The following is a 16,264-nucleotide window of genomic DNA, read 5'->3' on the forward strand; positions in this document are numbered from 1 at the left end:
GTCCTTTAAGAAAAACCGGTATACATCCATCCTTACGAGAGGCTAGAGAGTTATTAATTGATGGAAATATAAAACATATAGTATGGAACCCTGATTTTCCATGAAGTATAAAATTATTATTTGTTTTAAATTTATTATATGGATAGGAGCTTATGGCTCCTCCCATTAACCTGGGCATAGTAGTAGACACTGGTATACCCTCATTATCCCAGGCTACAGTTTGTAAAATCGGTGGATCAGGGAGATATGTCCAATAAGATTTATCCAAAGCATTTCCCCTAGTTACCTGGCAGGCCAATATAGCAAGCATAGCAACAAAAAGATTTCCAGGTGATAAGGTAGCTCCCTGGTCTGTTACCACTTTCTTGGCGTCATCAGCAAGTTGTTTAATCTGACCCCAATTTGGTGGATTTGAAGTTCCTGTTGAGATGGCTTGTGTCTTGCGAGGTCTTGGGTGTGGATGCGGAAGACAAAGAATTGGTCTCTCTCCAATGGTGAGCTTTTGTATCTGCTGCAGCAGTGGTTCTTTAGCTGATGGTGATTCATTAGCTGACGTCTCCGGCTGTGGTGCCTTGTGCCTGACTGGGAAGTGGTAAGGCGGGGTCGGAGGGCCCGACATGTCTGATGAGACGGTCAGGCACCCACAACGGCGAGTCAGCGTCCTGTGGAAATACACAAGCATACCCTCAGCCGGTGGTTAGAAAATATCAGGTCCTTTCCATTGACGAGTGAGCAGATCCTTCCATTTCACCCTATGTTTAGGTTTATTAATATCAGGATTCCAATGCCTCATCATGGCAGTATTACCTTGTGAATCAGTATTCAAATTATTTAATACAAATAGTGTGTGTTGAAGATGTGATGTGGAGAAGTGTATTTGAATTCCCCTTGCTGTAAATTTGTAATGTGAACTTTTAAAGTATGATGGGCTTTTTCCACTATTGCATGAACCTGAGGATTATAGGGGATTCCCATAGAATGGGAAATATTAAATTTTTCACAAAAGTCTTTAAAAGACTTAGAAATGTAGGCAGGAGCGTTATCATTTTTTAGAGCTTTTGGAATGCCTAGAAAGGCAAAACAGAAAAATACGTGTTGCATAACATCCTTAAAAGCTTTCCCGGTTCTTGCTGAGGCAAGAATTACATGAGAATAGGTATCCACAGAACCATGTACATAAGATAGCTTTCCAAAAGTTGGCACATGAGTTACATCCATTTGCCATAACATATTAGGTAATAATCCTCTAGGGTTGACCCCCATGGGCAAACTGGATGAATAAGTTGGACAATGTGGGCAATTTTTAATTATAGATCTGGCTGTCTCCCGGGGCAGTTGAAATTGATATCACAGAGCTACGGAATTTTGATGATGCAAATTATGTGAAGCTTGTGTCTCCTCAATACAAGGGAAAGCGACAATTCGTGTCAAAAGTTCAGCTTGGTGATTACCTTCACATATGATTCAAGGCAAGTTAGAATGTGACCTTACATGACCGACATAATAAGGTAAAGAACGTGCCCAAACTTGTTTTTGTAAAGAAGCTCACAGTGATAGTGCCAATGGTGGCGGTGCCCACGGTGACAATGCCCATGATGACAGTGCACATGGAGACAGTGCCCACGGTGCCATTGCCTATGGTAACAGTGCTCACAGTGACAGTACCCATGGTAACACTGACCACGGTGAGAGTGCTCATGTTGATAATGTCCATGGTGAGAGGTCTCATTGTGACAGTCCGCATTGTGCCAGTACCCATAGTGACAGTGCTCATGGTGACAGTGCCCATGGTGACAGTGACCATGGTGAGAGCGCTCACGGTGGTAGTGCTCACAGTAATAGTGCTCATGGTGAGAGTGCCGATGGTGACAGTGCTCACAGTGACAGTGCCCATGGTGATAGTGCCCATGGTGAGAGTCCGCCCATTGATAGTGCCCATGGTGGCAGTTCCCATTGTGAAAGTGCTCATGATGACATTTCCCATGTTGGTAGTTCCCATGGTGACAGTGCTCATGGTGATAGTGACCATGGTAACAGTGTACATGGTGGCTGTGCCCTTGGTGACAGTGCCCATGATGACAGTACTCATGGTGACCGTTCTCACGGTGATAGTGCCAATGGTGACATTGAACATGGTGGCAGTGAAAAACGGTGACAGTGCCCATGTTGACAGTTCTCATGATAACAGTGCACACGGTGACAACCAAAGCAGACAGTACTCACGCTGACAGTTCTTAGGGTTGCAGTACACATGGTGACAGTGATCATAGTGATAGTGCCCATGGTGGCAGTGCCCACAGTCACAGTTCTCATGGTGTAGTGCTCACAGTGACAGTGCCCATGGTGAAAATACCCAGGGTGACAGTACTCATGGTGAGAGTGCTCATGGTGATAGTGCCCATGGTGACAGCGCCCATGTTCACAATTTTAACAGTGATAATGCCTATGGTGAGAGTACCTAGGGTGACAATGCCCATGGTGACAGTGCCCATGGTTTCATGCCCATGGTGACTGTGCTCATGGTAACAGGGCTCATGTTGGCAGTGCCATAAATAACAGTGTTCATTGTGGCAGTGCTCATGGTGACCATGCTCATGGTGACAGTGCCCATGTTTACAGTGTTTATGATGATAGATATCACAGTGTCAGTGCCCAAGGGGACACTGTCCAGGATGACAAAGCACATGGTGATACTTCCCATTGTGACTGGCCATGGTGACATGGCCCATGGTGACAGCATCCAGTGTGACAAGGCCCATGGTGACAGTGCTCATGGTGACCATGCCCATGGTGACAGGGCCGATAGTGAGAGAACCAATATTGACAGTGCTCATGGGAAAATTGCCCATGGAGACATTAGCCATGGTGATAGTGCTCATGCTGACAACCCCACGGTGACAGTGCCAATTTTGATGGTCCCCGTGGTGACAGTTCTTATGTTGAATGTGACCTAGGTGACAGTTCTCATGGTGACAGTGCCTATGGTGAAAATTCTCATAGTGACAATGCTCACGGTGAGAGTGCCCATGGTGTTATTACCCATAGTGAGAGTACTCATGGTAAAAGTGCCCATGGTTACACTGCACATGGTGGCAGTGCAAAATGGTGACAGTGCCCATGGTGATATTGCTCATGGTGACACTGCTTATGGTGATAGTTCTTATGGTGATAGTGTGTATGGTGAAACTTGACACAGTGACAGTGCTCATGGTGACAGTGTTCACGGCGATAGTGCCGATGGTGAAAGTGCCCATGCTGACAGTGCCCATAGTCACAATTCTCAAGGTATAGTGCTCATGGTGACAATAGCAGGGTGACAGAGCTCATGGTAAAAGTGCTCATGGTGACAGTGCCCATGGTGACAGTACCTAAGGTGACAATTCCCATAGTGAGAGTGATCATGGTGAGAGTGCTCATGGTGACAATACACAGGGTGTCCTGCCCATGGTGACAGTGATCATGGTGAAACTGCTCATGTGGACAGTGCCATAAATGACAGTTCTCATTGTGGCAGTGCTCATGGTGACTGTGCTCAGAGGGACGGTGCCCATTGTTACAGTGCTTATGGTGATAGATGTCACGGTGGCCGTGCCCACGGTGACAGTGCCCACGCTGACAAAGCCCATGGTGATACCTCCCATTGTGACAGTGCCCACAGTGAAAGAGCCCACGTTGACAGTGCCCAAGATCACAGTGCCCATAGTGAGAATGCTAATGTAGACTGTGCCCTTTGTGACAGTGCCCACTGTGACAATGCCCATTGTGACTCTGCTCACGGTGACCGTACTGATGCTGACAGTGCCGATGGTGATAGTGCCAATAGTGAGAGTGCTCACAGTGAAACTGCCCATGGAGACACTGCCCATGGTGATAGTGCTCATCGTGACATCCCCTCGGAGGCAGTGCCAATGGTGAGAGTCCCCGTGGTGACAGCTCTCATGGTGAAAGTGACCCTATTGACTTTGTTCATGGTGACAATGCTCAAGGTGATAGTCTCCATGATGACAGTGCCCATGGTGACTGTTCACATGGTGACAGTGCCTATGGTGATAATGCAATTAGTGACAGTGCTCATGGTGAGAGTGCCCATGGTGATAGTGCCCATGGTGAGAGTCCTTACGTTGATAATGCCCATGGTGGTAGTTCCCATTGTGAAAGTGCTCACGATGCTGGTGACCATGATAACAGTGCACGTGGTGGCAGTGCCCTTGGTGACAGTGCCCTTGATGACAGTACTCATGGTGACAATTCTCACGGTGATAGTGCCCATGGTGACATTGCACATGGTGGCACTGAAAAATGGTGAGAGTGCCCATGTTGACAGTTCTCATGGTGACAGTGCACATGTGACAACCCATTCAGACAGTACTCACGGTGATATTTCTCATGGTTGCAGTACCCATGGTGACAGTGCTCACAGTGATAGTGCACATGGTGGCAGTGCCCATGGTGACACTGCCCATGGTGACACTGCCCACAGCACTATTGTCTATGTTGACAGTGCTCATGGTAACAGTGCCCATGAGACAGTGAGTAAGGTGAGAGTGCTCACAGTGATATTGCCCATGGTGACAGGGCTCATGGTGACAGTCCGAATTGTGTCAGTACCCAGGGCAACAGTGCTCGTGGGGACAGTGACGACAGTGAGAGTGCTCACGGTGATAGTGCTGACGGTAATAGTGCTTATGGTGACAGTGCAAATGGTGACAATACACATGGTGAGAGTACTCATGTTGAAAATACCCATGGTGGCAGTTCTCATAGTGACAGTTCTCATGGTGACAGTGCTCATAATAGCAGTTCCCAAGGTGGCAGTGCTCGTGTTGACAGTGCTACTGGTGACAGTGCACTTGGTGGCAGTTCCCATGGGGACAGTACCGATGGTGACACTGTGCATTGTTACAGTGCCCATGGTAACCGTTCTCACGGTGATAGTGCACATCGTGACAGTGCCCCTGGTGGTAGTTCACCTGGTGACAGTGCTAAATAGTGACAGTGCACATGCTGACAGTGCTCATGGTGATAGTGCCCATGGTGACAGTGCATACGGTGATAATGGATATTGTTACAGTGTTCATGGTGACAGAGCCCAAGGTGGCAGTGGCCATGGTGACAGTGCCCACAATGACAGTGCCCTTGGTGACAGTGCCAACACTGACAGTGCCCATGCTGACACTTCTAACGGTGGCAGTACCCATTGAGACAGTTAGCATGGTGAGATTTGTCACAGTGATAGTGCCCATTGTGACAGTGCTCACAGTGACAATGCCCATGGTGCCAGGTCCCATAGAGACATTCCACATGGTCACATTTCTCAGAGTGCATGTGCCTATAATGATATTACCCATCTTGACACTGCACATGGTGGCAGTGCAAAATGGTGACAGTGCCCATGGTGACATTGCTCATGGTGACTTGGCTTACACTGATAATCCTTATGGTCACAGTGTGCATGGTGACACTGCACAGAGTGACAGTGTTCATGGTGACAGTGTTCATGGTGATAGTTCCCATTGTGAGAGTGTCCATGGTGACAGTGACCATAGTCACAAATCTCATGCTGTAGTGCTCACAGTGACAGTGCCCAAAGTGAAAATGCCCAGGGTGACAGTACTCATGGTGAGAGTGCCCAAGGTGACAGTGCCCTTGGTGACATTGCCCATGTTCACAATTCTCACAGTGATAATGCTTATGGTGAGAGTACCTAGGGTGACAATGCCCATGGTGACAGTGCCCATGGGGTCATGCCCATGGTAGAGAGCACTCATGGTGACTGTGCCATGTTGGCAGTGCCATAAATAACAGTGCTCATTGTGGCAGTGCTCATGGTAACCGTGCTCATGGTGACATTGCCCTTGTATACAGTGTTTATGGTGATAGATGTCACGGTGTCAGTGTCCACGGGGACAGTGCCCACGCTGACAAAGCCCATGGTGATACTTCCTATTGTGACAGAACCCACCCTAACAGTGCCCATGGTGACAGCGCCCAGTGTGACAAGGCCCATGGTGACAAAGCTAACGGTGACCGTGCCAATGGTGACAGTGCTGATGGTGAGAGTGCCAATAGTGACAGTGCTCATGGTGAAACTGCCCATGGAGACATTGCCCATGGTGATAGTGCTCATTGTGGCAGTGTTCATGGTGACCACGCTTATGGTGACAGTGCCCCTGGTTACAGTGCTTATGGTGATAGATGTCACGGTGGCCATGCCTATGGTGACAGTGCCCATGCTGACAAAGCCCATGGTGATACTTCCCATTCTGACAGTGCCCACTGTGACAGAGCCCATGGTGACAGTGCCCAATATCACAGTGCTCATGGTGAGAGTGCTAATGGTGACTGTGCCCATGGTGACAGCGCCCATTGTGACAACACCCATTGTGACAGTGTTCACGGTGACCATGCCGATGATGACAGTGCCGATGGTAATAGTGCCAATACTGAGAGTGCACAGGGTGACACGGCCCATGGAGACCACTGACAATGGTGATAGTGCTCATCGTGACAACCCCTAAGAGGCAGTGCCAATAGTGAGAGTACGCATGGTCACAGTTCTCACGGTGGAAGTGACCCTGTTGAAATTGCTCATGGTGACAGTGCTCAAGGTGATAGTCTCCATGTTGACAGTGCCCATGGTGACTGTTCTCATGGTGACAGTGCCTATGGTGATAATGCTCTTAGTGACAGTGCTCACAGTGACAGTGCCCATGGTGACAGTGACCACGGTGACTGTTCTCACCGTGATAGTGCCCATGGTGACAGTGTTCATGATGACAGCCCGCATTGAGGCTGTGCCCGTGGTGACAGTTCTCAGGGTGATAGTGCTCATGGTGATAGTACTCACGATGACATTGCCCAAGGAGACAATACTCACGGTGTCAGTAATCATGGTGAAAGTGCCCATGGTGGCAGTTCTCATAGGGACAGTTCTTGTGACAGTGCTCATGGTGGCCGTGCTCGTGGTGACAGTGCTCATGGTGGCAGTGCCCATGGTGAGAATACCAATGGTGACACTGCACATGGTGACAGTGCACATAGTCATGGTGCCTCTGGTGGCAGTGCAAAATAGTGACAGTGCCCATGGTGATATTGCTCATGGTGATAGTGCCCATGGTGAGAGTGCCCATGGTTATCATGCTCATTGTGACAGTGTCCATGGTGACAATGCCCCTGGTGACAGTGCACACCGTGAGAATGCCCATGGTGGCCGTGCCCATGGTCAAAGTTCTTATCATGATAGAGCTCACGGTACCAGTGTTCATGATAATAGTGCCCACGGAGGCAGTGCCCACAATGAGAATGCCAAAGATGAGAATACTTACTGTGACAGTTCCGCTGGTGACTTTTCTCTCTGTGATAGTGCCCTTGGGGAGAGTTAGCATGGTGAGATTTCTCACGGTGATAGTGCCCATTGTTTCAGTGCTCATAGTGACAAGACCCATGGCTCCAGTGCCCATCATGGCATTGCTCATGGTGACAGTTCTCACAGTGACAGTGCCCATGGTGATATTACCCATGGTGACAGTACTCAGTGTAAAATGCTCATGGTGACAGTGCCTAAGGTGATAGTGCACATGGTGGCAGTGCAAATGGTGACAGTGCCCATTGTGACATTGCTTAATGTGATAGTTCTTGTGGGGATAGTGCACATGGTGACACTGCCCACCATGACAGTGCTCTTGTTGACAGTGCTCACAGTGATAGTGCCAATGGTGGAAGTGCCCATCGTGAAAGTGCCCATGGTGACCTCTCTTATGGTGAGAGTGGTCAGAGTGTCACTGCTCATGGTGAAAGTGCCCATGGTAACAGAGCTCACGGTGACAGTGCCAATAGTTATAGTGTCCATGGTGACAGTACTAACAGTGAAATTGTCCATGGGAACCTTGCCCATGGTGACAGTGTCCATGGTCACAGCCCTCATGGTGAAAGTGCTCACGGTTACAGTTCCCATTTTGACAGTGACGACCGTGACAGTTCTAACAGTGATTGTGCACATGATGACAATGTTCATGGTGAAAGTTCACATTGTGCCAGTGCCCAAGGTGACAGTGCTCATGGTGAGAGTGCCCAAAGTCACAATACACATGGTGACAGTGCTCAGGCTGACAGTTCTCATGGTGATAGTGCCCATGGTGACAGTGCACATGGTGATACTGAGAATGGTGACAGTGTTTGTGGTGACAGTGGTCATGGTGGCAGTACCCATGGTGATAGTGCTGAAACTGACAGTGCCCTTGGTGATAGTGCCCATGGTGAGAGTGCTTACATTAATAGTGCCCATGGTGGCAGTTCCCATTGTGAAAGTGCTCATGATGACAGTGCCCATGTTGGTAGTTCCCATGGTGACAGTGCTCACGTTGATAGTGACGATGGTAACTGTGCACATGGTGGCCGTGACCTTGGTGACAGTGCCCATGATGATAGTACTCATGGTGACAGTGCTCACCGTGATAGTGCCCATGGTGACAGTGCCCATGGTGGTAGTGCACACGGTTGCAGTGAATAATGGTGACAGTGCCCATACTGACAGTTCTCATGGTGACAGTGCACATGGTGACAGTGTTCATGATGACAGTGTTCATGGTGGTTGTTCCCATGGTGAGAGTGTCCATGGTGACAGTGCCCATAGTCACAACTCTCATGGTGTAGTGCTCACAGTGACACTGCCCATGGTGAAAATACCCAGGGTGACAGTACTCATGGTGACAGTGCTCAATGTGATAGTGCCCATGGTGACAGTGTCCATGTTCACAATTCTCATGGTGATAATGCCTATGGTGAGAGTACCTAGGGTGACAATGCCCATGGTGACAGTGCTCATGGTGTCATGCCCATGGTGACAGTGCTCATGGTAACAGTGCTCATGTTGGGAGAGCCATAAATAACAGTGCTCATTGTGGCAGTGCTTAAGGTGAGCATGCTCATGGTGACAGTGCCCATGGTGACAGCGCCCAATGTGACAAGGTCCATGGTGACAGTGCTCATGGTGACCGTGCTCATGGTGACAGTGCCCACGTTTAAAGTGCTTATGCTGATAGATGTCACGGTGTCAGTGCCAATGGGGACAGTGCCCACGCTGACAAAGCCCGTGGTGATAATTCCCATTGTGAAAGTGCCCATGGTGACAGTGCCCAGTGTGACAAGGCCCATGGTGACACTGCTCATGGTGACTGTGCCCATGGTGACAGTGCCGATTGTGAGAGTGTCAATAGTGACAGTGCTCATGGGGAAACAGCCCATGGAGATATTCCCCATGTTGATAGTGTTCATGGTGACAAGTCCACAGTGACAGTGCCAATGGTAATAGTCCCCGTGGTGACAGTTCTTACATTGAATGTGACCATAGTGACAGTTCTCACGGTGACAGTGCCTTTGGTGAAAATTCTCATAGTGACAGTGCTTATGGTGAGAGTGTCCATGGTGATATTACCCATGGTGACAGTACTCATGGTAAAAGTGTCCATGCTGACACTGCACATGGTTGCAGTGCAAAATGGTGACAGTGCCCATGGTGATATTGCTCATGGTGACATTGCTTACGGTGATAGTCCTTACAGTGATAGTGTGTATGGTGAAACTGCACACGGTGACAGTGTTCATGGTGACAGTGTTCATGGCAATAGTGCCGATGGTGAGAGTGCCCATGGTGATAGTGCCCATGGTGAGAGTCCTTACGTTGATAATGCCCATGGTGGTAGTTCCCATTGTGAAAGTGCTCACGATGCTGGTGACCATGATAACAGTGCACGTGGTGGCAGTGCCCTTGGTGACAGTACCCATGATGACAGTACTCTTGCTGACAATTCTCATGGTGATAGTGCCCATGGTGACATTGCACATGGTGGCAACGAGAAATGGTGAGAGTGCCCATGTTGACAGTTCTCATGGTGACAGTGCACATGGTGACAACCCATTCAGACAGTACTCACGGTGATATTTCTCATGGTTGCAGTACCCATGGTGACAGTGCTCACAGTGATAGTGCACATGGTGGCAGTGCCCATGGTGACAGTGTCCATGGTGACACTGCCCACAGCACTATTGTCTATGTTGACAGTGCTCATGGTAACAGTGCCCATGAGACAGTGAGTAAGGTGAGAGTGCTCACAGTGATATTGCCCATGGTGACAGGGCTCATGGTGACAGTCCGAATTGTGTCAGTACCCAGGGCAACAGTGCTCATGGTGACAGTGACGACAGTGAGAGTGCTCACGGTGATAGTTCTGACGGTAATAGTGCTTATGGTGACAGTGCAAATGGTGACAATACCCAGGGTGACGGTACTCATGTTGAAAATACCCATGGTGGCAGTTCTCATAGCGACAGTTCTCATGGTGACAGTGCTCATAATAGCAGTTCCCAAAGTGGCAGTGCTCGTGGTGACAGTGCTACTGGTGACAGTGCACTTGGTGGCAGTTCCCATGGGGACATTACCGATGGTGACACTGTGCATTGTTACAGTGCCCATGGTAACCGTGCTCACGGTGATAGTGCACATCGTGACAGTGCCCCTGGTGGTAGTTCACCTGGTGACAGTGCACATGCTGACAGTGCTCATGGTGATAGTGCCCATGGTGACAGTGCACACGGTGATAATGGACATTGTTACAGTGTTCATGGTGACAGAGCCCAAGGTGGCAGTGGCCATGGTGACAGTGCCCACAATGACAGTGCCCAAAGTGAAAGTGCCGACAGTGACAGTGCCCATGGTGACCCTTCTCACGGTCATAGTGCCCATGGGGATAGTTAGCATGGTGAGATTTCTCACGGTGATATTGCCCGTTGTGACAGTGTGCTCCGTGAGAAGGCCAATGATGACAGTGCCCATAGAGACATTCCGCACGGTCATATTTCTCATGGTGAAAGTGCCTTTGGTGATATTACCCATGGTGACAGTGCACGTGGTGGCAGTGCAAGAAGGTGACAGTGCCCATGGTGATATTGCTCATGGTGACTTTACTTACAGTGATAGTCCTTATGGTGACAGTGCACATAGTGACAGTGCACACAGTGACAGTGTTCATTGTGACAATGTTCATGATGATAGTTCCCATGGTGAGAGTGTCCATAGTAACAGTACCCAGAGTCACAATTCTCATGGTGTAGGGCTCACAGTGACAGTGCACATGGTGAAAATACCCAGGGTGAGAGTACTCATGGTGACAGTGCTCATGGTGATAATGCCCATGGGACAGTGCCCATGTTCACAATGCTCAGAGTGTTAAAGCCAATGGTGAGAGTACATAGGGTTACAATGCCCCTGGTGACAGTGTCCATGGTGTCATGACCATGGAGACAGTGCTCATTGTGACAGTGCTCATGTTGGCAGTGCCATAAATAACAGTGCTCATTGTGGCAGTTCTCATGGTGACCGTGCTCATGGTGACAGTGCAAATGTTTACAGTGTTTAAGGTGACAGAGGTCACGGTGTCAGTGCCCATGGGGACAGTGCCCTTGGTGACAAAGCCCTTGCTGATTTTTCCCATTGTGATAGTGCCCACGGTGACAGCTCCCATGGTGACAGCACCCAGTGTGACAAGGCCCATGGTGACAGTGCTCATGGTGACCATGACCATGGTGACAGGGCCGATAGTGAGATGGCCAATAGTGACAGTGCTCATGGTGAAACTGCCCATGGAGACATTGCCCATGGTGATAGTGCTCATGGTGACAACACCACGGTGACAGTGCCAATGGTGATAGTCCCCGTGGTGACAGTTCTTACATTGAATGTGACCATGGTGACATTGCTCATGGTGACAGTGCTCATGGTGACAGTGCTCAAGGTGATGGTCTCCATGTTGACGGTGCCCATGGTGACATTTCTCATGGTGACAGTGCCTATGGTCAAAATTCTCATAGTGACAGTGCTCACGGTGACAGTGCCCATGGTGATATTACTCAAGGTGACAGTACTCATGGTGATAGTGCCCATGGTGACACTGCACACGGTGATAATGGGCATTGTTACAGTGTTCATGGTGATAGAGTCCAAGGTGGCAATGGCCATGGTGAGAGTGCCCACAATGACAGTGCCCATGGTGAAAGTGCCGACAGTGACAGTGCCCATGGTGACACTTCTCACGGTGACAGTTCCCATGGGGACAGTTAGCATGGTGAGATTTCTCACGGTGAGAGTGCCCGATGTTACAGTGCTCACAGTGCCAATGCCCATGGTACCAGTGCCCATAGAGACATTCTGCATGGTCACATTTCTCACGGTGATAGTGCCTATGGTGATATTACCCATGGTGACACTGCACATAGTGGCAGTGCAAAATGGTGACAGTTCCCATGGTGATATTGCTCATGGTGACATTGCTTACGGTGATAGTTCTTACGGTGATAGTGTGTATGGTGAAACTGCACACAGTAACAGTACTCATGGTGACAGTGTTCATGGCGATAGTGCCGATGATGAATGTGCCAATGGTGACAGTGCTCATTCTCACAATTCTCACGGTATAGTGCTCATGGTGACAGTGCCCATGGTGTCAATACACAGGGTGACAGTATTCATGGTGACATTGCTCATGGTGATAGTGTCCACAGTGAGATTGCCCATGTTCACAACTCTCACGGTGATAGTGCCCATGGTGACAATACCCAGGGTGACAGAGCTCATCGAAAAAGTGCTCACGGTGACAGTCCCATGCTGACAGAGCCTAAAGTGACAATTCCCATGGTGACAGTGCTCATGGTAATACTGCCCATGGAGACATTGCCCATGGAGATAGTGCTCATGGTGACAACACCACGGTGACAGTGCCAATGGTCATAGTCCCCGAGGTGAAAGTTACTACATTGAATGTGACCATGGTGACAGTTCTCAATGTGACAGTGGCTATGGTGAAAATTCTCATAGTGACAGTGCTCACGGTGACAGTGTCCATATTGATATTACCCATGGTGAGAGTACTCATGGTAAAAGTGCCCATGGTGACACCGCACATGGTGGCAGTGCAAAATGGTGACAGTGCCTACTGTGACATTGCTCATGGTGACATTGCTTACCGGGATAGTCCTTACAGTGACAGTGCGCATGGTGACAGTGCCCATGTTCACAATTCTCACAGTGATAATGTCTATGGTGAGAGTACCTAGGGTGACAATGCCCATGGTGACAGTGCCCATTTTGTCATGCCCATGGTGACAGTGCTCAGGGTCACAGTTTTCATGGTGGCAGTGCCATAAATAACAATGCTCATTGTGCCAGGGCTCATGGTGACCGTGCCAATGTTTACAATGTTTATGGTGATAGATGTCACGGTGTCAGTGACAACGGGGACACTGCCTAGGTTGACAAAGCCCATGGTGATACTTCCCATTGTGACAATGCCCAGGGTGACAGTGCCCATGGTGACAGAACCCAGTGTGACAAGGCCCATGGTGACAGTTCTCACGGTGATCGTGCCGATGGTGACAGTGCCGATGGTGACAGTGCTCATGGGGAAACTGCCCATGGAGACATCGTCCATGGTGATAGTGCTCATGGTGATAACCCCACAGTGACAGTGCCAATGGTGATAGTCCCCATGGTGACAGCTCTTACGTTGAATGTGACCATGGTGACAGTGCTCATGGTAACAGTGCCCATGGTGACAGTGGCCACGGTGAGAGTGCTCACAGTGATAGTGCCCATGGTGACAGGGCTCATGGTGCCAGTCCGCATTGTGCCAGTACCCGTGGCGACAGTGCTCATGGTGACAGTGATCACAGTGAGAGATCTCACGGTAATAGTGCTCATGGTGATAGTGCAAATGGTGACAATACCCATGGTGACAGTTCTCATGTTGAAAATACCCATGGTGGCAGTTCTCATAGCGACAGACCCATGGTGACAGTGCTCATAAAAGCAGTGTCCAAGATGGTGACAGTGCTAATGGTGACAGTGCTCTTCGTGGCAGTTCCCATGGGGACAGTACTGATGGTGACACTGCACATTGTTACAGTGCCCATGGTAACTGTGCTTACGGTGATAGTGCACATCGTGACAGTGCCCATGGTGGTAGTTCACCTGGTGACAGTGCTAAATAGTGATAGTGTACATGCTGACAGTGCTCATCGTGATAGTGCCCATAGTGACAGTGCACACGGTGATAATGAGCATTGTTACAGTGTTCATGGTGACAGAGCCCAAGGTGGCAGTGGCCATGGTGACAGTGACGACAGTGACAGTGCCCATGCTGACACTTCTAAGAGTGAGAGTGCCCATGGGGACAGTTAGCATGGTGAGATTTGTCACGGTTATAGTGCTCGTTGTGACAGTACTCACAGTGACAATGCCCAGGGTGCCAGGGCCCATAGAGACATTCCGCATGGTCACATTTCTCATGGTGAATGTGCCTATGGTGATATTACCCATGGTGACACTGCACATGGTGGCAGTGCAAAATGGTGACAGTGCGCATGGTGACACTGCACACAGTGACAGTGTTCATGGTGACAGTGTTCCCATGGTGAGAGTGTTCATGGTGACAGTGCCCATAGTCACAATTCTCACGGTGTAGTGCTCACAGTGACAGTGCCCATGGTGAAAATACCCAGGGTGACAGTGCTCATCGTGACAGTGTTCATGGTGATAATGCCCATGGAGACAGTGCCCATGTTCACAATTCTCACAGTGATAATGCCTGTGGTGAGAGTACCATGGGTGACAATGCCCATGGTGACAGTGCCCATGGTGTCATGCCCACAGTGACAGTGCTCATGTTGGCAGTGCCATAAATAACAGTGCTCATTGTGGCAGTGCTCATGGTGACCGTGCTCATGGTGAAAGTGCCCATGTGTACAGGGTTTATGGTGATAGATGTCACGGTGTCAGTGCCCACGGGGACACTGCCTATGTTGACAAAGCCCATGGTGAAAATTCCCATTGGGACAGTGTCCACGGTGACAGTACCAATGATGTTAACGCCCAGAGTGACAAGGCCCATGGTGACAGTACTCACGGTGACAGTGCCCATTGTGACAGTGCCAATGGTGAGTGTGTCAATAGTGAAAGTGCTCATGGTGAAACTGCCCATGGAGACATTGCTAATGGTGATAGTGCTCATGATGACAACCCCATGGTGACAGTGCCAATGTTGATAGTCCCTGTGGTGACAGTTCTTACGTTGAATGTGACCATGGTGACATCGCTCATGGTGACAGTGCTCAAGGTGATGGTCTCCATGTTGACAGTGAGGATGGTGACAGTTCTCATGGTGACAGGGCCTATGGTGAAAATTCTCATAATGACAGTGCTCATGGTGAGAGTGACCATGGTGATATTACCCATGGTGACAGTACTCATAGTGAAAGTGTCCATGGTGACACTGCACATGGTGGCAGTGCAAAATGGTGCAAGTGCCCATGGGGATATTGCTCATGGTGACATTGCTTACGATGATAGTCCTTACAGTGATAGTGTGTATGGTGAAACTGCACACAGAGACAGTGCTCATGGTGACAGTGTTCACGGCGATAGTTCCAGTGGTGAATGTGCCCATGGTGACTGTGCCCATTATCACAATTCTGACGGTGTAGTGCTTACGGTGACAGTGCCCATGGTGACAATACAGAGGGTAACAGTATTCATGGTGACATTGTTCATGGTGATAGTGCCCATGGTGAAAGTGCCCATGTTCACAACTCTCATGGTGATAGTGCCCATGGTGACAATACCCAGGGTGACAGAGCTCATGGAAAAGGGATCATGGTGACAGTGCCCATGGTGACAGTACCTAAGGTGACAATTCCCATGGTGAGAGTCCTCATGGTGACAGTGCCCATGGTGACAATACCCAGGCTGTCCTGCCCATGGTGACAGTGATCATGGTTTCACTTCTCATGAGGACAGTGCCATAAGTGACATTGCTCATTGTGGCAGTTCTCATGGTGACTGTGCTCATGGTGCCAGTGCCCATGGTTACAGTGCCTATGGTGATAGATGTCATGGTGACCTTGCCCACGGTGACATTGCTCATGCTGACAAAGCCCATGGTGATACTTCCCATTGTGACAGTGCCAACGGGGGCAGAGTCCATGGTGACAGTGCCCAAGATCACAGTGCCCATGGTGAGAGTGCTAATGGTGACTGTTCCCATGGTGACAACAAACAGTGTGACAATGCCCTTTATGACAGTGCTCATGGTGACCGTGCCTATGCTGACAGTGCTGATGTTGATAGTGCCAATATTGAGAGTGTTCACGGTGACACTGCCCATGGAGACACTGCCCATGGTGATAGTGCTCATCATGACAAACCCTCGGAGGCAGT

General features: G+C 49.5%; 1 pseudogene across 1 annotated transcript in view; it reads right to left on the reverse strand.

Moving 5' to 3' along the window:
* Positions 1 to 14,939, reverse strand: part of LOC308610972 (ubiquitin-like modifier-activating enzyme 1) — a 57,772-nt pseudogene extending 42,833 nt beyond the window's left edge. The window contains exons 1-3 of the transcript in view: positions 14,796 to 14,939; positions 1,093 to 1,130; positions 287 to 662 (exon numbers count right to left, since the gene is read on the reverse strand). The product of the transcript in view is annotated as a ubiquitin-like modifier-activating enzyme 1 (transcript). The remainder of the gene's footprint in view (positions 1 to 286; positions 663 to 1,092; positions 1,131 to 14,795) is intronic.
* Positions 14,940 to 16,264: the final 1,325 nt, after the last annotated feature.

This window comes from Mesoplodon bidens (assembly GCF_964165515.1).
Source record: "Mesoplodon bidens genome assembly, contig: HAP1_SCAFFOLD_186, whole genome shotgun sequence".
NCBI lineage: Eukaryota > Metazoa > Chordata > Mammalia > Artiodactyla > Ziphiidae > Mesoplodon > Mesoplodon bidens.